Source organism: Labeo rohita, chromosome 10 (assembly GCF_022985175.1).
Source record: "Labeo rohita strain BAU-BD-2019 chromosome 10, IGBB_LRoh.1.0, whole genome shotgun sequence".
In the NCBI taxonomy this organism is placed as follows: domain Eukaryota; kingdom Metazoa; phylum Chordata; class Actinopteri; order Cypriniformes; family Cyprinidae; genus Labeo; species Labeo rohita.
This window is the reverse complement of record NC_066878.1, coordinates 8,417,269-8,432,655: the sequence shown is the minus strand read 5'-3', so window position 1 is coordinate 8,432,655 and position 15,387 is coordinate 8,417,269. Positions and strand designations below refer to the sequence as shown.

Sequence of the window (15,387 nt, the reverse complement as noted above, 5' to 3'; positions counted from 1 at the left end):
ACGAGACTCGTTTTGACGGGAGTGATGATTAAGAACAAGGTTTTGAAACGGAAACACACACGGCAGCAATCGAGCCGCACTTACGTACATATATCAATACAAACAACAAGATATGCTGTTGCATGTCACATAGAAAATATCTGCGTAGGCTGATGGGACTGAAGTGAAAAAAAAAAAATATAAGGAATAATAACAGGCTGTGATAATGAAACATGTGCATGCAAAATTCCAATTTTTCTTTTGCTGCATGCATACAAGGTGAATGCATTCACACACCTACAGAGCTGTAACCACACCGAAACGATGCTTTCTGTACAGTCATACAGTGAAGCAGCTGTAGGTTGAGTTATCCGGTGAGCTCTAGGTCTGCGGGTAAACCGTGCTCACCTTCAACAGGATGTCACCTAACCAATCACCCGTGACCCAAAGAGTCAAAGCCGAACAGACAAATAGAAATCAAAGCTGATAACTGTCAGTTAAAATGTTTAAAATCAACAAACAACATCAATAAATCACAGTCCTACTGGGTTTTCAAAGCATAATTCAATATAATTTGAGTTAAAGATTACGTATATGTGACCCTGGACTACAAAATCAGTCTTAAGCCGCTGGGGTATATTAGCAGCAACAGCCAAAAATACATTGTATGTGTCAAAATTATTCTTTTTGATTTTTCTTTTATGCCAAAAATCATTAGGAAATTAAGTAAAGATCATGATACATGAAGATATTTTGTAAAATTCCTACTGTAAATATATCAAAATTATTTTTTGATTAGTTATGTGCATTATTAAGAACTTCATTTGGACAACTTTAAAGGCGATTTTCTCAATATTTTGATTTTTTTGCAGCCTCAGATTCCATATATTTAAACAGTTGTATCTCGGTCAAAGATGATGATTTCAGATGATCTATAAATCTAAATTTCGACAAAATGTACCCTTATGACTGGTTTTGTGGTCCAGGGTCACATATATGATATACTATTTATTTCTCAACAGTTCTTACAGTAGTTCACTTTATTATTTCTTTCACACTAATTTTGTAATTTTAAACCATCAGCATTAAAATTACAATATGCATTTGCATATAAACTTCAATATACTTTGTAGAGCAAACATGCATTTTCTAAAACCATTCCATTTCTGGCTAAATTCCTGTCATTCTGATAAATAAATATGCGAAAAAAAGAAATACATACATACATAAAAAGAGATGATTTAATATACAAAGCTGTAAAAAATAAATAATAAATAAACAAATAAGTATAAATAAACTGGCATGAGAGAAAAGGGATTTCCTGTTGTAGGGTCAAGCAACAAGAAGTGTTTTATTATAAAAATCTAAATTATAATTTAAAAAATGTATTATAAAAGCATTCTCATAGCTTCATAAAATTAAGTTAAACTACTAATGTCACAAGGACTATTTTAATTAATGTCCTTACTACCTTTCTGGGCCCTGAATGTGTCAAAGTGAAAAGTTGCATTGCTGTCTATGCAGGATCAGAAAGCTCTCGGATTTCATCAAAAATATCTTAATTTGTGTTCCGAAGATGAACAAAGGTCTTACACGTTTGAAAAAACACAAGGAATGAGTAATTAATGACAGAACATTCATTTCTGAGTAAACTAACCCTTTAATACTCTACGTACTGCATAAAGAACACACTCAGATATTTGCACGTATCTAGACTTCTGAAACATTTGACAAAATGCCCCTAATTTTTCCCCAAATCTTACAACTGTCATTCGATTCAGGTTTGGTTCTGATTTATCTCAGACTCTTCAAGAAAAACTCCTGAAAAAGCACCTACGCTTATGCAAATGTTCAAAATTCTTGCATGAGGTGTGCGGCACACTTTTGAACGTAAAAAAATAAAACCCCCCTTTTGCGCTAACACCTTCCAATTTCACTACAGTTGCCCCCTGCACAGTTTAAACATGTCTACCTGAAAAAAGGCGGTAAAACAGGCCCATGACTCAGATTCCCGGCTGGATGGGGCTGCAATGACTCGCACGGTTTACCGCACAACACAAGGCCTTGGGCAGGTCGTGGAAATAGTAGCTGCAGATAAAGCTGTCACCTCGCTTACATCTAATGAAATAAGTCATTGATCGATTCTGTTCTGTCTTGCAGCATAAAGCCTTAGTAAGACAATTAAAGACTTTTATTCACTGTTTAACACTTGAAAAGCCTAGTTTCGGTATGGTGTAACTTGATTTGCGGTCAGTCGATTCACCCCCTTGTGACTCCGATCCGGTATCTGTCTACTCACAAATACTGAGGATAAAGGGCTGATTATGGTCTTGTGTATTATTACGGTCAGCATTAGTAAGATAACTCATACTAACGTTCCAGTGAAAAGCTTGGTCACCACCCAGTCACTCTCAATGGGGACTTAACACTGAGACCTTCAACTCAATGCTGTCTTTGTCCAGTGATGCCTCGCGAACAGGTGACTTGTCAGTGCTTTCCAAAAAAGAACAAGAATTTAACTCCTCCGAGCCAAGAATTCAACACCAAATTTGTTATTTATGATCACAATTTTAAGGCCAGAAATAGCAATGGTGGTCATTTAGTAATGTCCCCTATTAGTGGTGGAATGAGTTCAGAGTAGTCGAGCTTTGATTTGATTTCTCCTGTCAGGAGAAATAGTCCACTATTTTCTCTACATCTCAGCTTGTTATCATCAGTCACATTTAAAGTGCTTGAATTTAAAAACAGTGTCATCTGCATATTCTTTGTTTTGATAATCTGACCATTCACGAATGTGCTTAAGGAACAACAGGAGATACTGTCAGATGGAAATGCATGGAGAAAAGACGCATCCTCTGTTGATCAGTGTGCTGACATTCACTTTACAGAGGCTATGACTATCAATACAGTGGCAGGACTGCTTATATTAAGTCTTATTTGAATAGGCAATACACAAAAGCTTTTTTGAATGAAAACAACCGCCTCTCTTCACCAATCAACGATGATGATATCATCGATGGGAGGGGTTAACTGAGGTAAAACCACAGGTTGTTTCAGTATGATTTAACTAACTACACAACACACACTTAAGCCAACACTTAAAGTGATAGTGCACACATAAATGAATATTCAGTCACCATATCGTTTCAAAGTTTAGCAGATTATCTGAGCTGCTTTCTTCTATACAAAGAAAGTGGATGGGGGCCAGAGGCTGTCAAGCTTTAAAAGGTAAAACATCATCATAAAAGATTTAATACAGCTTATGTGGTATATTCTAAGTTATCTGAAGCAAGTTATTATCTGAAATGTTACTTTAAAACTGTGGTTACCATTCACTTCCATTGTATGGAAAAGAGCAGCATGGCCAATCTGCTAAATATCTCATTTTGTGTCGCACAGAATTAAAACCAAAACCAAAAAACAAAAAGAAGTCACTTTTGTCACCCTGGACCACAACAGTAGCAACAGCCAAAAATACACTGCATGGGTCAAAATGATCAATTGTTCTTTTTGTGACAAAAATCATTAGGATATTAAGTAACGATCATGTTCCGTGAAGATATTTTGTAAATTTCCTACAATAAATATATCTAAACTTAATTTTTGATTAATAATATGCATTGCTAAGAACTTAATCTGAAGTTGATTTTCTCATTATTTAGATTTTTTTGCACCCTCATATTCCAGAGTTTCAAATAGTTGTATCTCGGCCAAATATTGTCATATCCCAACAATCATACATCAACGGAAAGCTTCAAAAAACTCATTCAAAAAACGGACCCCTATGACTGGTTTTGCGGTTCAGGGTCACATATAGATGGAGCGGTTTATTATCTCCAAGCAAGCCTGCCCTCAGCAAGGCATTAGTTCATAGATCTCGCTTACGATTAGCCTGCAAATCAGGAAATAACAACAATAAGTAGCATTAATATAAGACAGAACAATAAGCCACACTCCATCTGAGACAAAGGAAAAGACTTAAACAGGAAATCAAAGCCTTTCAGGACTACTAGACTACAGTATTGTCAAATCATGCATAGTCTGAAGATAATTTGCACTGAGTGAACAAGGACACGCTTCCACGCCAGTAATTGCTTGTTTTCACGTTTTGTTCCGACTTTTAAAATCTGTTTCTCCTCTCACATCCTGTAAAAATCTGCTTCAGGATCCTAATATCTCCTCACGATGGATAATTCGGTTAAGTGTAGTTCCACAGAAATAAAGCAAAAGACCTGAATGAACTGACGTCACAGTTATTTAGGCCCTCACAAATCAGCTTAACTTGTCAGAGACTTTGCCAAAATGTAACACGTAGACTAACTTTTAACTGCAAAGATAAAAGATTTTCCATTATCAACGATTGTAATTTATAGACAGCCCAATTTAAGACAGGAAGATCCATCCATACAGCAATAATAGAACGCACACTGACCAGACTGAAAACAGACATCCATCCTCTAATCGTATTTTTGTTCTTCATTTAAACAATTCTTTAGGGCTACCCCGGCCAAAGCCATTGACCTGGTCATGAAATACAATACATGCCGAAACCGTAGCCTACATGTATATTTAAAATTCTTGGCAGGCGATGCAAAAATGCATTTCACTGGCATTAATCTTAAAATGGTAATGTCTGTGTCTTCTCTACGTCCCATGGATAGGACACATCAAATCGAGCTGTTTTTCTTATTCCCTTTTTCCCTTCTTTCTATGCTATTTTTTCTCTCTGTAATATAGTCTCGTAGAACTTTGCCTTGAAAACAGCACATGAGTAAAAAGACATTTCTTGTTTGTGAATGTTTCTGTCCATACACTACAGAACAAAAAGCATTTTTTTTCTTTTAAATGTCATCTGATTTTTTTTTTTTTTTTACAGTCAGGAGATTGAGAACGCATACGAAATTAGTGATTTACCTTTTTTTTAAAATGTAATGTGCAATTATAAAATTAGTTAAACATATATCAGATAAAAAAGCATGAACAAATAAATAAAATAAAACACAAAAATGCCAGCAAAGTAAAAAGGTTCAGAATTACGCTTGTACACAAACAGACAATAACAGACATTTATGGAAAGCATTATATTTCAAATAATAAATATTTTCTTTTGTCTTAAATTTAAAAAGGTTAAATTATCTTTTGCTTCCACATTGCTTTCCCTCAAAGTTCAGGATCAGCAACTGAATTTAAATAAGAAATGAAGAATTTACCCAGTTTCACTTTGAGGGAAAGAGAACTGAAAGCATTTCCCATATTTGCATCAGCCATAAAAGTTTTGCTAACGTAAAAAGACCAGAAAGTCATTTTAGACTTAACATCGCAGTCGACATTTTCATTAATTTCTGATGCTTCAAAACGTCATAGCCACAGTGTCTATACATACAGTAGATATAATGATAAACAAGACTAAAATAAGCCTTCAAAATGCACAAATAGCAACTCTTAAAATTTCTAGAGCAATATTAACACTAGTTCACAGCCCAAACACACAATTAATTCCATAACACGCTCCCACAATGCCAATAACAAGATATGATCATTATAACAAGAAAGCAAACCAATAAAATAAATGTAATAAAACTAGTTTATTTATATACCAGCACAAACAGTTGTGTGTGAGGAAAAAACACTACTTACACACCCTTATCAAAGCAGGACAAGAACATATTTTAAAATCACACGCAAGAGTATATTAATAGGTTTAAAAGTGTAAAGGTCTCAAAGTTGCATAATTTACTGATATGTCATTGATTTTTGCCTTTTTGTGCATAAGTACTGTTCTGTAATTTAAGAGATATGCTAAAAACCTTCACTTTCACGTTTCCTGAATAAATGGATGCCTTTCCATAGCTCTTAAAAATCACATTACTGTACAATGAAATATCACTTTAAAACTACTGAACTAACATAATTAAGTCGAGCGAAGTTCAGTGATTATTGATGGATCTTTTCACACCTATAAAATCAAAGAGGAGGCTATAACAGGAGCAAGGCAGGATCATAAATGTAGAGGAAGAAGAGTTCATAAGTGGAAGGTAGTAAAAGAGGTAAACATTAACATTTGTGTTATAAAGCCCAGGATACGGTGCAGGCTTGAAACAGGATGGCCCGCATGACTTTTTTTTACTGGGTTACGACTAAATACTAAAAATTTATTGCTGCAGAAAGTTTACAGCGACGACTTGAATATTCCAGAAATAACAGGATTTTATTTCTCTTTGATTGCGTGATGTTTGGATAATTGTAAATGCTCTCTAAGGGATATTTATGAGCTGAGTGTAAAAACTAGTAAATGTAAACTCTCATGTAAGAGAGCTGAATGTATAGCTTGCGATCCTCTGCCAAAAATGTGAAATCTGGAGCAAGGAGGACAGAGAAAAACAATTTAACTTGTTGCACCGACAGAGAAAAACGACTTAAAAAGGTAGTAAAGAAAATTAATCTTTTGATGCCTTGAGAAAAAAATGAGGGAGGGAAGAAAGATCTTTGATAGGGAATTCTGGGTACAATCCTACGGACGTACTTCACATCATAAAATGGCACATTAGCAGTCTTTTTGTCTATATATACATATATCTTAAAAAAGTGAGGGTGTTTCTAAGAAGTATAGATATTTATCCAAAAATTCAAAGCTTTGGTTTCGCGGTTTTTATCTTAATATCTATTCGCAGGTTAGTTTACAAGCATACGCACACTCACACACCTAGGATGTTCTATCATGGTGGGGACTTTCCATTTATTTAATAACATTTTCTATCATCCGACCTTAAACTTAACCCTCACACGCACCTTTCTACATTTAAAATTTTTTATGAACGTAATATTTAGTATGTATGTTAAGCTGTTTCCTAGGCACAGTGTAGGTGCTTTCACTTTTCACTATGCTTGTGGGTACATTTGGTTTCTACAAAGTAGACAAAACCTGATCTAGACACACACACATACACACACACACTCACGTCTCCAAAAGAGTTGAACAAGTAAACACTGTAATCTGTGGTAAACTTCACATTTCTGCATTTTTACCTACACTTTCTCTTACAAACACACAATACAACAACAACCCTATTTGTGCCTCTCACAACAGATGCACACACACACATATTGCATCATATCTGTGCGTGTACTTGGTAAAACCACAAAAGGACACAGAGAGATAAACAGTAATGACACGGTAAACGCAACTCTCAAATCACATCCAGTTCTTTGAATACATCTTCATTTTCTCTGTACTACGTCTTGAGAAAAACAAGTCCATAAATAACCCAAATCTGCTGATATTCCTCTCCACTTAATTTTGGGTCAAAAACATCATGCGGACAAAAAGTGAGGAAAATAATGTTTCTTTTTTTGTTCTTCATTGGAAACAGATTTGTAAGAAATTCCCTATAGCATCAGCAATTTTTGGAAAAGTAAGAGGGCAACAAGCTGTTTTCAAAACGAAGGGCTGATGCAATCTACATGTGCCGTTGCAGTTATGACCGGGGTGATTGACGCTTTGCATTGTCAGATGGGGCTGCCCCAAAGACAGGTGTTCACAAGCCAAAAACAGCAGCGCTGATCCCCACCTATAGCATCTTATTACTCTGTTGCAACACTACTGGCCACAGCACAGGTGCTTAAAGAGTCTGGGGTTTAACACAATACGGCATGTGTTTGTGATTCAGCATATAGCAGATGGTGTTAATGTGGATCTTAACAGCTCAATTTATACTAACTCTACTTCCTGTTATTTTGTCTCTACAAAAAAAAAAAGCACCACCATGGCAGTAATGCAAGTGTGTAAATAGAATAAATAAGCAAATAGATATAACCCATGAGATACCCATGAGCAACAAAATATATAACCAAGGGGCCTTTACAAAATTTTTAAGGCCTGAGGTGATTTTTAGTGGATGTATGAAGTCATTCAAGTCCTTCAGGTTTACACACGTGTCCTAGCAGTTTAGTTTATCACATTAACTATGAACCAGGATCAGAAATGAACTTTTCCATTAAGGGGCAATATTTGCCCCCTGCACTCGAAAAAGAAAAAAAGCTGGTTTATCAGCCTGTTGGGTCATTTTATTGGGTTGTTTTTTAATATTTTTACCCAGGTAGTTTTTTTGTAACTAAGCTGCTGGGTCATTTTTAATGCTGGGTTATTGTTTTTTACTCAACCGCTGGGTTGAGCCTGTTTTAGACAAAACTGAGTTAGCTCCTGAATTAGAGCCCGGGCTTTTTGAGTCCTGTACAGGAGAGAGTGGTTCTCAGTGCTGCCAATTTGGTGCACTTCTTCAGCAAAATAAAGGTTTTTATACATTTTATTTCATTTATAATGTCTTTACTGTGCTGTAAACTGTATTATTTTACATGCAACACACAAGAATGATATGTCAGTCAGCTAAATGCATCAGAAGCTGTCGTTTCGCATGATTAAAAAAAATTCCCTTTGACTTGCATAGAACATGAACTGATTTTATTTGTTATAATGCTGAATTCAATTTAATTTGACGTTAAAATATGTTCTCTAATCTCAGTACTGTTTGTTTATGGGCAGGTTATGGAGTCTGGCATCTTTCAGCTACGAGTGAAACACGAACAGCAGCTCATCATCGGGCTTAGATTTCGCTGACACACTGGCACGATAATTAGCAATATTTTGGGGAAAAGTGATTACAGAGAATGGTTGAATACACTTACATTAAAATGCTTCTTTTAAATGTTATATTTTTTATTTCTATAATGCTTGTTAAACGAGTTTAAATGTATGTAATATTGTAAATTATGCTGTTTTCACCCAAATAAATTCAGTTTGCCTTACATTTTTTTATGCATGGTTGTTCTTGCTTATTAATAAATGTTCAAATCTTTTGATTATTGCTGTTGCCTCTAATAATTCTGTGTTTTATTTTTAATCTTAAGCCAGCAATATAGTAATTTTAAACAACAGTTGACTTAAATAAAACAACCCAGCATGTTGAGTAAAAACATTTTACCCAACCAGCTGGGTCAAAATAACCCAGCATGTGTTCTGTCCGATATTAAATAACCTAAGCTGGGTTGTTTTAGCCCAGCATTATTTGGAGTGTGGAATTGCTTTCCAGGAGCATTTTTTACATTAATGAGGGCAATTTATTATAATCATCACATTATTATAATCACCATACTATGTTGTAATCTCAATACTTAAATAAATGTACCCAATTATATAAAATGTATTATACAAACTGCTGTCAATAACAATAGACTGTTTAAAATTGTATCTAAATTATAAAAACAGGAGCTCATAAGGCTGCAACATTATGACGAAAACCATTATTGTAAGATATTGCTCTTTATACTTTAATAATGATTATTAATATCGATATAAAAAACACAATATAAAAACATTTTTGTTTTGTGTACGCATTTGGGCATGTCATATTTTGGCTTCATAGACATGACAGAAAAACTCTTGTTACAATCACAGAAGCTACAAAACTAATTTTTTATTTCATTTTATCGCATCTGCACTGTGTGTTATTTATGATTTGGGAGTGTGCGCATTGGACACAGCCCCGGCGATTTCAGGACTGACTAATCTAATCGCTTCTGACTGGTGCGTTTTCAGCGATGACTAATCTAATCACCTCTGATTGACGCGTTTTTAGCACTGACTAACTCAGCATTTCTGATTGGCCCGTTTTTAGTGCTGACTAATCTAAGAGCTTCTGATTGGCGCATTTTCGGCGCTGACTAACTAAGCATCTCTGATTGGCATGTTTTTAGCACAGGCTAATATAAGCGTCTCTGATTGGTGCGTTTTTAGCGCTGACTAATCTAAGTGCCTCTGCAGGGCTCTACTGTGCGACCATTTCAGTAACATTTGCGACTAAAAACTGCAGTGTGAAAATTATTTTTAGCATCATGTGTGACTGACCAGATCAGCATATTTGTACTCACGCTGAGGGGAGCTTCAAAAGTTTCTACGTGTTTTTGCAGAGTTGAGTAATGTATCACAGACACATCTCACAAATCTTTTCAAAAACAAAGTGTAGACAGGGTATAGTGTAGGGAGCTTCACTGATTTTAATGGAACTCTGTGAGATCACGATGAACTAAGGTGACTGACAGCTTTTAATGATTACTGAGGGAGTTTGTAAATGTGATATTGATTAAATACAACAGTTCAATAAACAAGAAGTTAATATTAAGTGACTTACATTGTTTGACTAACACAGTATTGCCAGATTTTGCTCTATTTCGTCAACGAAAATAGTTTAAAACAAAGTCACGGCTAAGCTGCTGCGCATCTCAATTCAAACACGGTGTTTCATTTATGAATGAACGTGTGTTTTTAAACAAATGCAGTGAGTCAATGAATCAATTACCCATTCATAAAGACAGTCACTTGCTTTATTCCTAAATAAATCAGCCATTCAAATGAATCAAATGAATGAATGATTCAGTAATAAAATCAGTGACTTGCCGCCACTTAGTTTTATTTTTGACATAAAAGACAAAAGATAAAAGACATACTTTTAATGAAGTTAAATAAAGAAATATGCCATTACAAAGGCAAAAACAAATTTGCCCTGTAAATGACTTTTAAATCAAATATCACCTTGTAATGGTAAGGCAAATTTTTGACTTCATGTTTTCAGCACTGACAACTCTAAGCCCCTCTGATTGGCACATTTTCAGTTCAACAGACACGTGTTTGATTGGTTATACGACTCAACACTGCACAAAACAGTGCATAAAAGCTGTGCAAAAATCTGATGTAGTGTGAGCGAATCTAAATGCAATTCCGTGAACTGACATTTTTCATTCATTTCACATTTCATTTTAATCGCGACAGCTGTAATACATTGCTTAATTGTGCAGGGAATTTTTTTGCCACTTTGTCTTGAATTTCTAGGGTATTTCTGTTCATTTTGGTGGCATTTTTGCCACAAGCCCTTATTAATTTCCAATCTTGCTATATGACCATGATCCACACTGATCCAACATTTTTTTTTTCTTTTTTTTTTGGCCTTTTTCATGCTTTTTAATGGACAGGACAGTAGAGATTGACAGGAAAGCATGGGGTGGAGAGTTGGGAACAGGATTGGCAAAGGACCACGAGTCAGGACTCGGGTTGCCAGAGGTACAGTTGCACTATATGTTAGCACTGTATGCACTAGTTGCACACAGTTGCACTATATGTAACCGCTAGGCTATCAGCACTGACATGATCCAGTAACATTTGACAACTAAACAGTGTACAAATACAGCATCTTCATTTCTTATGTGTAACATTTTTGCAGTCATATTGTAAAATTAGCATTTAACTTAATTTTAATATATAAGAACAGTGTGTTTTCACTACATTTATCCTCACTACCATTCACTATGATTTTTAAGGGTAATTAGTACATTTACTTTGCAAGAATGAATTAAATTGATGATCCACAAAAATATTAAGCAACATAAATATTGATTTTAGAAGAACCGTGGGACACTTAAGACTGCTGAAAATTCAGCTTGCCATAACAGGAATAAATTACATTTTAATTTATATTAAAATAGAAAACAGATAGTTTACATTATAACAATATTTCACAATATAACTTTTTTTTTTTTTTTTTTTTTTACTGTATTTTGATCATATAAGCAGCCTTGGTGAGCATAATGGACTTCATTCACAAATATTAAAAATCTTACTGACTGTAAACTTTTCAAATGTAGTGTATGTTTAATGAAATAAAGCTCAGGCACACTTTTTAATGAAAACATTTCACAATGAAGTATGTTAAGTTAAATAGGAAGCAATTGATAAATTGTTCAAAACGAGAAGTGACAAAAAGGCTTGGTCATAAAAAACGACAAAAAGTCTTGGACACTTTCTGGCTGTCAAACTTTGTGGAACATGTTCATAGTTAATATGATAAACTACACCGGTGGTTCCTCTGATAGGACATCTGTGTGAACTTGAGGAAAACTGATTTCATACAGCCATGAAAAATTACCTTGTGACCGGTTGATTAAAAAAAAAAAAAAAAAAAAAAAAAAAAAGGTAAAGAGTAGCTCTATTCTGTGGTTCAGTGTCCAAATACGTTTTAATGTGCTCTAGACAGGATGTGTCTAGGATTTGACATAAGATGCATTAGACTGCATGACTGTGTTTGTCTCCATCTCTCACTCTCCTTCTTTCTCACACACACCCACTCACAGTATTCCAAACAGTTCTTTTAACCATTATGGGATCTTTATGTGAAGTGGCGGTTGGTATGAAACACTCTGGGTGGGCGTCATATCTTCAGATTAGAAGGACCACAGGCCACAGGCCAATGACAGAGACCACGTCAGATCCATTACATGACTGCGCCAAATCACCATCCTGTACGGTCAACAAAACGCCATCCACAAACCAGGACCAACCTGAGCTATGCCATCAGATTTGAAGCACAACTGACACAATTGGAAAACAATAACTAATACAAGAAAAATGAGGCATTTAAGTTAAATTAAGGCAAGACTGCAGGCAAAACCAATGTTTTTTATGCACTACTCAGTTTTGAGATTTTGGGCTTTTTTGGATGTCTTTTAGACTAATAGATCTGTAGATTGCAACTACAATATATTTAAAAGCTGTTTGCACAAAATACATTTTTTGGTAACACTTTAGTATAGGGACCAATTAATTAGTTGCTTATTTGCATGTCTATTATTAACATATTTGCCGTTTATTAGTACTTATAAAGCACATATTCTACATGACCATATTCTACATACCTAATCCTAACAATACCTAAACTTAACATCTACCTTACTAACTATTAATAAGCAGCAAATTTGGAGTTTTTTGAGGCAAAAGTCGTACTTACTGGTTTGTAAATAGTAAAAATTGGACCTTAAAATAAAGTGTGACTATTTCTTTTCCTGAGTCAGAAATCACCACTTCACACTGCAAAAAAACCCAACAACTTCAGAATAGGGAACATATATTCACTATTAACGAAGAGTTTTCCCTCAGTAAACTCCTTTAACTTTAGGTATTGGGTCGGGTTAAGGGATCTAGAACATGGTCATACGGAACAAGGCATTAATATGTGCTTATAAATACTAATAAACAGCCAATATGCTAGTAATACTAATGCTAACAGCAACTAGTTAACAGTGAGAATTGGACCTTAAAATAAAGTGCTACCAAACATTTGCCTACTTAGCTTTTTTTGTCTTGTTTTTTATTAAAAATATCTACACATTTTTTAAATCAAGATACATCTACTTGAGAAGCAAAACTATGTAATATATTAGGTCTTATTTTCTGAAAAATGTATCAAAATGAAGTGACTTTATGCTTAAAACAAACAAACAAAAAATCTGCCAAAAATAAATGTCTTTCCCTTTAAATTACATATATTTTTCTTACTCTTATAAGCATAAAGTTACTTAATTTTACAACATCTTAGTCAGAAAACGTAATTTTGTGTCATTTTGCTTATTAATTGTATCTTGACTTGAAAATATGCAGATAAAAAAAAAATGTTTGCAGTGCAGCAGCACTTAAATATACCTAACGTTCAAGTTTTTGATCCTATCTATATTGATTGTTTTTTTTAAACAGAGGATGCATATTTCATATAACATTTTATTTGTAAAACATGGTGAAAATGTATTTTTTACAGACTGTTCTGATTTATGGAAAGCTAAACAAACACCTAAATCCCCTCTGTAAAGCATGTCAATAAAAAGTCAACAAAAATTTTGAACATTTCAGAAAACAACTGCTGTAATGTACTGTGATTAATCAACAGGGGAAATTATGCTGATATCTATTAACTAAATCCTTAACCCTATTCACCTGTATTGTCTTGCATTAACCCCAAATCTACATCCACATGCCATTTCATGCCTTCCAGAAAGCATATACGCTTTTAAAACCAATATTAAGCACATAAGCTAAGCTTAGTCTATGTTTGTGAAAGCGATCTCACAGTAAGTATAACAACAACAAGCAACATGTGGGCGTAAAGCATCAACAACTCCCGTCTATCTAGGCCATTTAGATCTGCAAACAAGACGATGGGAATTTCAGAGCAACGGACACAGTCTGGACCCCACGGTCTCATTTGGGCCTGTAATTTACCAATGGCACAGCCTCCATACTAATTTCCACAGTCAAACTGTCAATTTGATGTTTTATGGGAACTGTAGGTAGACACCTTGCAGACCATGTACAGGGTTTCCCCAGCGTACACAACAAAGGAGCTCAATGGCACATTTGTCGGTGACTTTCTCTCCTCCCTTTCATTTAACTCTTTCATTTTCCGCTATACATCTAAGTAGTCCGCCCACCCTCTCTGACACACCGAAACCACACACACTCACACATATGTCCATGTGCACACACCGTTTTGCCTTTCCATTTGCTCACAGGCCCCCAGATATAAGTCAATGTCTTGAATTACTCACCCAGTAAGGGCCACCATCTGCTCCACTATATGTTCTTGTTGAAGTTATCACAAAGACTTTCTGTATGAGAGAGAGAGAGAGAAAGACAGTCTCACTCCATCAGTTATCCATGGGTGATGCACTCATAACCACATCACATGCCCCCCCATGGACTCTCTAACACAGCAAATGAGCAGGCAGTGGTCAGCAAAACGTTTTTTGCTTTTTTTTTCTGTGATCAGAGGTTAAAACACAACATGACACATCTCTGGGCTGACAGGCATGGAAAAGGCCTTATACAGATGGCGTGAGCCGTACAAGGCCCAGGGCTACAGCTAATACACTCGAGGGAGGGGGACTGGGGAAAAAAAAGAGAAAGAAACAAAAACACGTCTAAAAACCTGACTGGAAGTAAAGCAGGATCAAAGATGGCTCCTGTCCAGTCTAGATCCTGCTGACTCACAAGTTCAGCCATGATAAAAGGCAGGATGGGCGGCGTGGGTGTTGGGGGTCGGGGTTTGTTGGCTGGTGCCTGGTGCAACTCAATCAGTCGGGACTTACTCATTATGTTTTTCTGCTTCAGTGTTTGTCACAGGCGTCATGGCTGAGTCGCACAATCTCGCTCCTTAACGTCTGGGGCCTGCATGATCACATCTGCACGTACTTTCAATAAGCTGCATTATTTTTCAGAGCTTTTGTGTCATCAGTTAAATTTTGTAATTTATGTAATTTGTGCATGCATACAGCACGCCTTAGGGGAATTATAGGCTATTTATTTGTTAAAATCTGTTTGATGACGTCTTACTTTTAATTGAATATATTTGTACATAACTGTACGCAATTGTTTTATGTTCGCATCAATAATGATTTTTATTTAATGTTTATTTAATTTTTGTTCATTAATGGGGTTTGTGGAAATGTTTAACTGTATGTATCTGATCTTTCCTTGTTTCCACTGTTCCATCATTTTTATTTTATGTTTTTAAATAACTGTTTTCAATTTGTTGC

At 35.3% G+C, this 15,387-nt stretch overlaps 1 long non-coding RNA gene across 2 annotated transcripts in view; it reads right to left on the bottom strand.

The window, feature by feature from the left end:
* LOC127171674 (uncharacterized) overlaps window positions 1-15,387 on the bottom strand; it is a 42,256-nt gene that overhangs the window by 10,342 nt on the left and 16,527 nt on the right. For both annotated transcript variants that reach the window (XR_007828552.1, XR_007828551.1), the window contains exon 5: window positions 14,401-14,460. This is a non-coding gene — a long non-coding RNA (uncharacterized LOC127171674). The remainder of the gene's footprint in view (window positions 1-14,400; window positions 14,461-15,387) is intronic.